Source organism: Arachis ipaensis, chromosome B01 (genome assembly GCF_000816755.2).
Source record: "Arachis ipaensis cultivar K30076 chromosome B01, Araip1.1, whole genome shotgun sequence".
In the NCBI taxonomy this organism is placed as follows: Eukaryota; Viridiplantae; Streptophyta; class Magnoliopsida; order Fabales; family Fabaceae; genus Arachis; species Arachis ipaensis.
In genome coordinates this window covers 46,894,989-46,906,155 of record NC_029785.2, presented here as the reverse complement: position 1 = coordinate 46,906,155, position 11,167 = coordinate 46,894,989, and positions in this window count along the sequence as shown.

The window sequence follows — 11,167 nt, the reverse complement described above, 5'->3', positions numbered from 1 at the left end:
CCTAACCTTTCATGGAAGGATCAACAGAAACCTCAGCAAGGTTTCAACAATAATCAAGGTGGAAGGAACCAGAATAGGTTCAACAATAGACCACCATTCCCATCTTCTCAAGGTAACATGGAAACCTCTAAGAAGAGCCTTTCTGACTTAGTCACTCTGGTTTCCAGCCTCTCTAAGACCACTCATAGTTTCATGAATGAAACAAGGTCCTCCATTAGAAACTAGGAGGTACAAGTCGGTCAAGTGAGCAAGAGGATCCCTGGGACTCCTCCTGACATTCTTCCAGTAACACTAAAGTGAACCCAAGAGAAGAGTGCAAGGTCATCACTCTGAGGTTGAGGCAGAATCTGGAGAAATTGGGCAGGCATTGAACACCAGTGAAGAAGATTTCACTGGGAGTTCAACGCCCAATCTAGCAGCAAGCACTGGCTGGGCGTTCAACGCCCAAACATACAGGAATTCTGGCGCTGAACACCAATGAGGAACCCCTCACTGGGCGTTCAATGCCCAAACAGGCAGGCATTGGTGGGCAAAATTGTGATTCACACTTTTCACAACTCCGCACAACTAACTAGCAAGTGCACTGGGTCGTCCAAGTAATAAACCTTACGTGAGTAAGGGTCGATCCCACGGAGATTATTGGCTTGAAGCAAGTTATGGTCATCTTGTAAATCTCAGTCAGGCGGATTCAAATTGTTATGAGGTTTTGATAATTAAAAGATAAATAAAACATAAAATAAAATAGAGATACTTATGTAATTCATTGGTTGGAATTTCAGATAAGTGTTTGGAGATGCTTTGTTGCTTCTGAACCTCTGCTTTCCTATTGCCTTCTTCCAACCATGCATGCTCCCTTCCATGGCAAGCTATATGATCCTCTCGGATGAAAAATACCAGGTACGATCTCTGCACGGCTAGTCAATTGTCGGATTTCTCGTCTCGGATGAAAAATACCAAGTACGGCTACCGCACGGCTACTCATCTGTCGGTTCCCGCTAGCATCAGAATAGGACCCTTGTCCTTTTGCACACTGTCACTGCGCCCAACATTCACAAGTTTGAAGCTCGTCAAAGTCATCCTTTCCCAGATCCTACTCGAAATACCACAGACAAGGTTTAGACTTTCCGGATCTCAGGAATGGCTGCCAATGGTTCTAGCCTATACCACAAAGATACTAATCTCATGGACTCAGTCCGTGTATTAGATACCCAAGAGAATATACTCTGGTTGTCGTTCAATGACTATATTGAACATCATGTAGACTGCTTTGTGGTTGTCAGGCACGCAGATCTTGGCTAAGCGAGTAATGAAGATTGGGTGATTGTCACGGGTCACCCCTTCATTCTGACTTAACTGAATTAAGTACGAGAGTATATCTTGGAGAAGAAGTAGGCGTGAACTGAAAGAAAAACAATAGTACTTGCATTAATTCATGAAGAACAGCAGAGCTCCGCACCTTAATCTATGAGGTGTAGAAACTCCACCGTAGAAAATACATAAGTGAAAATAGTTTAGGCATGGCCGTGAGGCCAGCCTCTAAAACGTGAACAATGGTCTCTCCAAGTATTCCAAAGATGTTCCAAAGATATGAATACAATAGTAAAACGTGCTATTTATACTAAACTAGTTACTAGGGTTTACAGAAATTAAGTAACTAAATGCAGATAGTGCAGAAATCCACTTTCGGGGCCCACTTGGTGTGTGCTTGGACTGAGCATTGAGCTTTACATGTGCATAGGCTGTTCTTGGAGTTAAACGCCAGCTTGGGTGCCAGTTTGGGCGTTTAACTCTAATTTTGGTGCCAGTTCTGGCGTTTTACTCCAGAAAAGGGTCTCAGGTGGATGTTTAAATGCCAGTATGGGCCACGAAATCTTGGGCAAAGTATGGACTATTAGACCCTTTTAGTCTCCTCTAATCTTCATCAACCTCCAATTCCTTGGTCACTTGATTCCAATTAGAGGGTTAAGTTCAATTCTATATGCCACAGAAATCCTAATCATCCAAATATAAGAGAATTATATGTCATGTGTCCTGTTAAGTCCAGAAAATTAGAAATTTAGGAGAAATTGTTTTCAAGATGTTGTTCAAGTAAAGAGCTTTTCCAAGTTTTACAAGAACTCAATTTGAACAAGGGTCATACTTCCGTTCCACCCAGATTCATAAGATAAAGAACGAAAATAATTCTTGAAATTGAAATCAATGCCTGAATTAAAATAGAACATTAATAGTATTAATCTATATAATAAACAGAGCTCCAAACCTTAACAATGGAGGTTTAGTTGCTTATGGTTCAGAGAGAAAACTAAGGTTTTGAAAAACTATAAAGTGCAAAATGAGGTAAGAGAGAAGAGCGAAGCCCGAAGTGCTTATTCTTTTCCCTTTTATATCTAATCCTAATTAATGTAAAATATATTTTCTAAAACTAAATAATATCTTTTCCTAATTATTATTAAAATAAATATTTTAATCCAAATTGAATGAGATCTTCGTAGCTTTCGTTGAGGAGCGTGGGGACCATTGGGTTTTATAAGGCTGGCGCCTAACTGGTGCACGAATCCCCACACTTCATGCAACTAAACCAACAAGTGCACTGGGTTGTCCAAGTAATACCGGACCGAGTCAGGGTCGATCCCACGAGGATTGTGGTTTGAAGCAAGTTATGGTTATCTTGTAGATCTTAGTCAGGCGGATAGAAGAGTTGTTGGATTTGTTTAAATGCATAAAAAGAAAATAAAGAGAACTTAACTAGGTTGATATGTTTGCAATGATAAGAAGATGGTTAAGGCTTGGAGATGCTTTGTTCTTCTGAATTAATTCTGGTCTTACTGTATTCTTCAACTGTGAGTGATTTCTTCTATTGCAGGCTGTATATAATCAATGCTGGCTGAGAGGTCACCAATGCTCCTCCAGATCTGAACCCCAGGATTAGTGTGGATCCATTCTGATTGAGGGTAAAGCTCTTACAGTTCATTCTCCTTAGCGATCCTACTCAAAAAGTCAAAGACAAGGTCGAATCTTTCGGATCAGAGAATGCTGCACATTTGGGTTCTAGCCTCTACCACAAAGGCTCTAATCTCCACATACCTCGGCTGAACTGGTGTCTCGAGAAGTCCCCAACGAAGTCGTGGATTAGCCGTCCAAGAGATGTATAATCAAGCTAGTGGTTCAATGCTTTCCAATTACGTAGTCACGTGAACCTAAGAAGAACACGGGTGGTTGTCAGGCATGCGGTCTTAGAATGAAGAACTAAGATACATCATAGAATGGAGAATAAACACGAATTGAGAAAGAACAGTAGTACTTTATTAATCCATAAAACTCAGCAGAGCTCCTCCCCTCAACCTAGGAGGTTTATAAACTCATATTGATAGAAAATACAATGCGTAATTTGAAAATATGCCAGAAGAGATTTAATAAAAAAGAATAAAAGTTCTCAAATAAATACTAGACTAAAGACTAAGGATTACTGATGCCAGGGCATCTTGGCTAGTTTCACAAGCCATTTTTAGTTTGTTTTAGAGTAATTTCATGCATTTCTTAGGCAATAAGTAAGCATTTGGATGAGAATTGTATACATGCCTTGATGCATTTTCATGAGATTTATGCCATAATTACTTGTGTGTTAAGAATGATCCAATTTCTTGTGAATTTAAAAAAACTTTGATGCATGTGTTTTGTTGATGATAGGTGAAAAGAAGTAGAGGAAGAACAAGAAAAGGGGGGCAATGAAACATTCTGCAAGTTTCTAGTGCCAACGTTGGAGGGACCGTTGGAAAACCAATGTTACCTCCAACATTTTTCAAAACAGAGTGCTTTCTAGAAATTGGAAAAATTAGCTACAACGCATACGCGTGGGCGACGCGTATGCGTGAAGCGTGGGTGATGCGCATGCGTGGAAAGGCCAACGTTGGAGGAAGCATTTGTAGTCCAACACTGAGGCCAACATGCGCGAAAAGCTTTCAAAAATCTAGAATTGGGAAATTTGAGGCGACGCGTACGGGTCTATGACGCGTACACGGGGATGCAAATTTTGGCCTTGCACGCGAACGCCTGAAGGACGCATGATGCACGAAAAACTTGTCTCGTAACAAATTTCCCTTCGGCAAGTGTACCGAATTTGTCATCAAGTAAAAACTCACAATAGAGTGAGGTCGAATCCCACAGGGATTGATTGATCAAGCAACTTTAATTAGAGGAATGTTCTAGTTGAGCGAATCAGAATTTGAGTTGAGAATTGCAGAAAATTAAATGGCGGAAAAGTAAATAACAGAAAAGTAAATGCTAGAAATAAAAAGATGAATGTAAATGATGGAAAGTAAATTGCAGAATCTTAAATGGGAATGGGGTAATTGCTCATAAAAGTAAATGACAGAAATTAAAGAGAATGGGTAAGATTAGAAATGGAGAGTTCATTGGGCTCAGGAGATGTTGCATTCTCCGGATCAATTTCATTTTCATCTCTTCCTCAATCAATGCACTCATTGATCTCCTTGGCAATCTTAAGTGATCAAATTACAATTCCTTGTAATTCAATCTCTCAAATCTTTATCAATAGCCAATTCCTTGGTCAATTGCTCATGAGAAGAGATGAAGGATGGTCACTGATTATACCACATGCATTTTCCAAATCAAGTGTCGAGAGGATTATAGTCGCATATCCATCCAAACCCAATTTGGTCCAGCATGAGAAAGCATTTCTAGCATGATCTCTTCATTCCTCTTTCAAGGTTCAGAAGAGATCCAAGTTTGAATAGCTTCTTTTCCAAGATAACTACCCAATTGGATGAAGATCGAAAGCTTTCAAGTAAAATCAAGAGAAAAGATAGAAGAAGAATAATGAAAACTAGTATTGATCCATCAAATTACAACAGAGCTCCCTAACCCAATGAAAGGGGTTTAGTTGTTCATAGCTCTGGAAAATAAAAACAAAGATGGAGAATACATGATGAAACTAGAAGTGCAGAGAAAGTAAATACAAAGAGTAGTTCTATGCCAAGAGGCTCCCTATAATTTCCAACTCCCAAAATAATTTAAAGCTACTCCTATATATACTACTCTTCTGATCTTCTAGTTGCATCTTCAAGTCTTGGGTATGGGCCTTTGGATCTTGAGTTTGAAGTAGCTATCTTCTTCATTGGGCTTGGCTTTACTTGCAGGGAGAAAGTGTGAAGTGGGCAGAGACTTTAGCTCAGGACGTTAGTGATGTTAACGTTCAGTGAAAATATGGGTTCGAGAACGTTAGTGACAATCACCTTTTTCACTAACGTCCCTCACCCAAGTAAGAGCCACGTTATCTTCAACGTTAGTGGCACAAACGTTGCCACTAATGTTGCCTCTTTGTCCTTCGCACACGTTATTGGGACTTGCCTTTCCCAATAACGTTGAGAAGTCTCCCCCTTCCCTACGTTAGAGTCCACGTTAACTTAGTTAACGTGGCTCTTTTAACGTTGGCTTGCCAACCTTCGAGAACGTTAGTGACACTTACCATTGTCACTAACGTTCCAATGTGCCCCTATTTCTCACGTTGGAGTCCACGTTAACTAGGTTAACGTGGCATCTAACGTGGCCATGCTAGCCATCTCCAACGTTAGTGACAGAGTTGAGTGTCACTAACGTTGGCTCATCATTCCCTTATCCATGTTAGCTTCCACGTTAACTAAGTTAACGTGGGAGTTAACGTGGCTCATAGTGGCTTGTGTGGGCTCATTCCAATGTTAGTGACACTGTTGGGTGTCACTAACATTGGCGATCACCTCCCTTCTTCACGTTATCTTCCACGTTAACTAAATTAACGTGGGAGTTAACGTGGCTTATTGTGACTTGGCCAACGTTAGTGATAAAGTTGAATGTCACTAACGTTGGCTTCCCCGTTACTTCTTAATGTTAGAGGCCACGTTAACTAAGTTAACATGGCAACTAACGTGGCCACTTATGAGCTTGGTCCAATGTTAGTGATAATGTTAAGTGTCACTAACGTTAGCTCCATTTCCTTTCTTCCACGTTAGAGTTCACGTTAACTTAGTTAACGTGACTCTTAACGCAATTTATCATATAATTCATGCAAAATCCTGATGAAATCATGTAAAATGCACAATGTATGCTTGAATCCAGGTGTAAGTGAATATCTACCCAAAACTAACTTATTTCCTAAGGAAATGCATGAAACTACCCTAAAAATAGTAAAGAAAAGGTCAGTGAAACTGGCCAAAATGCCCTGGCATCACAACACCAAACTTAAAGCTTGCTTATCCCTAAGCAAGTACTGGAACAAGAGAATGATGAATGGAATTCCAAGAGAAATGAGTCATTCTTGTGGAAGTCATGTCCCTGGTTTTATGGTGGTTTCATGCATAGCAACTTAGGTTCATTCCTGGCTTTCAGACCTTTATCATGTCCTAGAATACTCACTGTGATTGCATCCCATGAGACTTTTATTCATTGATCCTTTTGTTGTCATTTCAGGGCTTATTTTTGTTCTTAGGCTAAGTGTTCTGTAAGGGGGCAACTCTTTAAAATAAGCTTTCAACCAACACTCCCGAACCAGTTGGTTCAAGGTGCTAAGTGTTGAAGCACCCCTAAGGACTTACTTGCTCAAGTCTCTCCCCTATACATACACACCACAGGCATATAGTTTATTTATTTTCTTTTCTTGAGACCTTGGTGTCCAGCACCTCTTTGGGTTACTAAATGCTCTGTAGTGAGGGTTACTCTTGATAGTGGACTTTCAGCTGATAATCCCGAGTTAGTTAACCCAAGTTACCAAGTGATAAGGCACCCCTAAGAGCTTATTCATCCAAGTAGATCCCTTACATAGGAGCACCACAGACACATGCCTCAAGATTAAAACCATTGGTGCCTAGCCTTATTGCTTACTCTTTTTCTTTTATTTTTCAACCTTTATTGTTCTTTCCCTTTTTCTTATTAGGATCTTATTATTTAGCTAGTCTCATAGGGTATGTCTCAAGCATAGTATTCATGACAGATAGTTGTCCTCCCACCTTGTAGTTGAACCAACTTAGCTAACTTATGATCACACCATAAACTCATGAACTTACTCCATTGTATGAACTCCATTCTGGTCTTTTGTAAAACACTCATTCTCTTTTTCATTTGATTCAAAGGGATAAGCATACAAGTAAGCAAAGTAAGGATGCAGTGACATAAAGACTAGCAAACATAGACCTCTTCAAAACAAAAACTTAAAAGACAGAATTTAAAAAGGTTTAAACTAACATGGAAGCAAGTTCTATTTCATACAAGATCTTTCTTATTTAAAGCATAGAGAAAGATGGACCAAAGAAGGAACTCCACCACCTTTTACTCATGTGGTTGCCCATGCTCTCCTCCTTGCTTGTCCTCCTTGTGTCCCTCTTGATTTCTCGTACTCCCACTCCCTTTGCTTTTTCCAATCAGCTTCTTCCAGAAACCACCATCTTCCATCTTCTTCTTGAGTGTTTCCTTTTGCTGTTTCACCTTCCTCTCTTCTTGTTCTACAAAATCTTTTTGGACCTCATCATATGTAAGGATGGCATAGTGTAGATGATGCATATTACTAGACATGTAGTTCAACTTGGCTTGAGTATTTACGTTGAACTCTTCCCTATGTAGTTACCGTCCTTCATTAAGTACAGTGAACTCATTGAATGCTTTTATCTGAGCTATTTGCCGCTGATTGAGTTCCTGAAAATGCTTATCTTGATGTTCTTGCCTCTCAGTAACTTGGTGGATGGCTTGAGTGAGCTGGGAGTATTGTTCCTATTGCTGCTCCATTTGTTGTTTCTGCCACTCTTCTTGTTGGCTCATCCAATTGGACTGAAGGTTTAGTATTTGCTCTTGTCCTTCCATATGTCTCATCCTCAGATCTTCAATGGCCCTTAGAAGGTGATTCATATTCAAGTTAGCTGGGTCATGATGCTCTTCTTGTTGATATTCTTCTTGATGAGGCTCCTCTTGGTGAGCTCCTTCTTTCGCTTTTAGCTTCCCTATTTGTGGCCTTCTTTGTTGCTGAGCAGGTGTAGTATAGACAAGACGCTGGATTGTAACTAGCCTCCCAGGGTTCACCCAGTCTGGATTGCTATCCTCGAAGACCACCTTAGCCTTTGTACATAGTCTGAGAATAGTGCTGGGGAACCAAAGCCTGGCACCCGAATCAGCCTTCTCAGCTGACTCTTGAATCCCCTCAGCTATGAGTTTATGCACATTGATTTCTCCACACTGTACTAGGCAATGTACCATAGTCGCTCGATTAATATTGACCTCTAAATTATTTACAGCTGGGAGGATAGACCTCCTTACGAGTTCAAACCACCCTTTGGCTTCTGGGCTAAGGTCTCCCCTTTTGATGAACCGGGGTCTTCCATCTGCATACCTCTCTCAATCAGCTGCTATGACACAGATGTCAGTCACGATTTCTGTGAGCTCATCATTGTCAGGGCTCTTACTTATCCTTGCATGATAACTGGGTTCATCAAAATGTGGTGATTTCAAGTGAAGAGTTCTTGTTATAGCATTTGGGCTGAAGTCTACCTCCTTTCCTCTTACATAGCTTTTGAAGGTTGGGGCCCTGGTTTTGTCTTCTCTAACCACATTTGCGTAGAACTCTTTGATGAGGTTTGCATTGATCTTCCCCTCTGGATTAGTGAGCCTTTGCCACCCTCTTTGTTCAATTTTCTCCTAAATCTGTGGGCACTCGTCTTCATTGATTTGGAAGGTTAACTCAGGTAGTATCTTCTTGATCTTGATCCTTTCAAATTCTTGTTCATGGAAGGCAGTTTTGAATCTCTTCTCATCGAAAGGAATGTTCTCCATTGGTTCCTTCCTCTTTTGCCTCTTGAAACTTTATGATGCCATGAATTTGAGTTGCTGTATGAGGGGATTGGAAGGTAAAGATAGATGAGGACTTTGGTTGGTTAGGATGAGGTGTGATGAAGAGGTTTTGGATGCCAAAAGTGTGAAGTGTGGAGAGTGTGAATTTGAGTGTGATGGGTAAATATGCACTAGGACTCACTTATATAGGGAGATTGTGAGTGAATGGAGGATGTGGATTGATGGAAGGGTTGGTTAATGGACGGTTGGGGTTGTGCATGGAGAAAGGACAAGGATAATCATTTTGTGAGGGTTATTGGTTCGGTCTTCAAGAGTCTCCTTTCTTCAATGTTGCATGGCAACATTTTCCAATGCATTCCTTCTTGAGACAAGTGTGTAGTCCCTCTTCATGAAGTGGCCGAGCCTTTCTCATTTAATTGTCCAATCAATCTCCTTCAATGCTCCTCTCCTTTTCCCTATAAAGATCAAATAAGAAAAGTAAGAATTAATATCATAAAAAAAATCAAATTAAATTTTATGGCTAGAATAATAAAGGGAAGAAAAGATTAGATTGTTTATTCATGAACTCCAACTAACTAACTAACTGTGTATCCTTATATTCACATTGGTGGCACCATGGGGTGACACCAAACTTAGTTTCGAGCATTGTGATGAAAAGGTTGTTGTTCAAAGCACCAAGACTAGCATGCTCTGGGTTGCATTCATGCTTTCTTGGCATGCTTTGAACACCAAACTTGTTGTTCACTATATACTGCATAATAAGGATTTCACCAAGTGTTTGTCAAGTTTGGGTTGGAGTTCATAAATATTGACTTATTCACTATTTTCTAAAAGCATATAAAACATGGGTTGTGGTGACTTCTTCTTCTAAGGGAATTTTGTTGTTGTCTTCACATGTCTCTGGTGGTTTAGGTTCCTCCAACTTTTCCTTGAGCTGTGACAATTGCTGTTTGCCTTGTTCATCAACCGAGGGCTTTCCCAGATGGGCTGGTTGTGCTTCAGTGCTTGCTTCCTCTTTCAGTATCTCATGATGATCTTTGCTTGGTTCTTTGTTCTCTTGATCTGCTTCTTGTGAGAGTTGGAAGACATTGAAGCTGAGTCGTTCATCATGCATCCTCAATATTAGCTCCCCTTGCTCCACATCTATTAGTGTTCTGGCTGTAGCTAGGAATGGCCTTCCCAATATGATTGGGTGAGTGTGACTTTCTTCCATGTCCAGGATGACAACGTCTGTTGGGAGGAAGTATTTCCCAACCTTTGACAACACATTTTCCACCACCCCTATTGCTTGTTTTTGAGTTTTGTCAGCCAACCTGATGACTACATCTGTGGGCATTATCTCATTGATCTGCAGCCTCTTCACCAGGGATAAGGGCATTAAGTTGATGCTTGCTCCCAAATCGCAGAGTGCTCTATCAAACATTGTTTCCCCTATCGCACAGGGGATATGAAAACTCCCTAGGTCTTTTTTTTTTTGCAGGCAACTCTGGTTGAATGAGGGCACTGCACTCCTTGTTCATCACTATAGTTTGGCCTCCCTTGAGTAAGCTTTTCCTGGGAAGAAGTTCCTTCATATACTTGATGTATGCAGGCATTTGTTGGATGGCCTTGATGAATGGTATGTTTGCATGCAAAGACGCAAACAAATCTAGAAACCTTGAGTATATTCTCTTCTCCACAACACCATTGAGCAGTTGGGGAAAGGGTGCATAGAGTCTCAACAGCTCTTGTTGTGAGATTTCTGGTTCTTGATGATCTTTTTCCTTCTTCTCTACTGAGGTATCTTCAGGTTGTTCTGACAGCTTGCTTGGCTTGTCCTCAGTCTCCTTATCACTTATAGTGACCATCTTGCAATCTTCCCATCTTACTTTCTTTGTTTCACCTCTCGGATTCTTCTCTGTGTCACTTGGGAACCCATCTGTGGGTTTGGGAATTTGCTCAAAGAGATACTCCACTTTAGATTCCAACCTCTTGATTGTGTCTCCTTGGTTCTTGAAACTGGCTCGCACTTCCTCCTTGAACACCTTGTTGTCTTGAATCTCCTTGCCTATGCCTTCAAGTAGATTCTCAATCCTTGAAAGTCTGTCATCAAATGATGATAGGTTGGGACTAGAGGTGGAAAGATGAAGTAAGTTATTTTGGTTTTGATATGAATGTGGAGAGGTGTTGTTATGGGGGTGTTGATATGGTCTAGATGTGAAATGTTGGTGGGCTGCATTGTTGGAATTTGGCCGTCTTTGATCAAGGCTTTGGTCTTGTTGATTTCCCCACCCAAAGTTTGGGTGATTCCTCCATCCAAAGTTGTAGGTCTTGGAGTATGGATCATGGTTCTGCCTAGGTG